This window comes from Tupaia chinensis, unplaced genomic scaffold (assembly GCF_000334495.1).
Source record: "Tupaia chinensis unplaced genomic scaffold, TupChi_1.0 Scaffold144326_1, whole genome shotgun sequence".
NCBI lineage: Eukaryota > Metazoa > Chordata > Mammalia > Scandentia > Tupaiidae > Tupaia > Tupaia belangeri.
The window spans coordinates 451,112-451,477 of NW_006204184.1; the positions used below are offsets into that span (position 1 = coordinate 451,112).

Below are 366 nucleotides of genomic sequence, written 5' to 3' on the forward strand. Positions count from 1 at the left end.
GGAGAAGCCGCCCGGGGGCCGCCCGCAGCAGCCCTGCCCCAGGCTGGTAGGGGTCGTGGCCATGGGGGTGCTGCTCAGGGGCTGAGGGAAGAAGAGCCACAGAAAAGGGGGTGGAAGGGCACAGCCGCTGGGAGCCCAGCTCTGGCTTCAGGCACTGCAAAGGGCCACTGCCTCCTGCGCCCCCCACAAGGGCGCCGTTGTCCTAGGATGGGCAGGGGAGTGCGCGGGAGTGGCTGGCCTGTGGTACAGGGGCAAGCGTGCTGCGGTTGGCGTCCCCGTCCTTCCCCATGGCGCTCAGTGGTAGCAGCAGCGGGCTCCAGTACTCCAGGGTGAGGCCGACACCTGGCTGGGCCGGGCCGGTGGCCG

General features: G+C 71.0%; 1 long non-coding RNA gene across 1 annotated transcript in view; it reads right to left on the reverse strand.

The window, feature by feature from the left end:
* Window positions 1–366, reverse strand: part of LOC106733654 (uncharacterized) — a 1,887-nt gene that overhangs the window by 1,086 nt on the left and 435 nt on the right. The window lies entirely within an intron of this gene.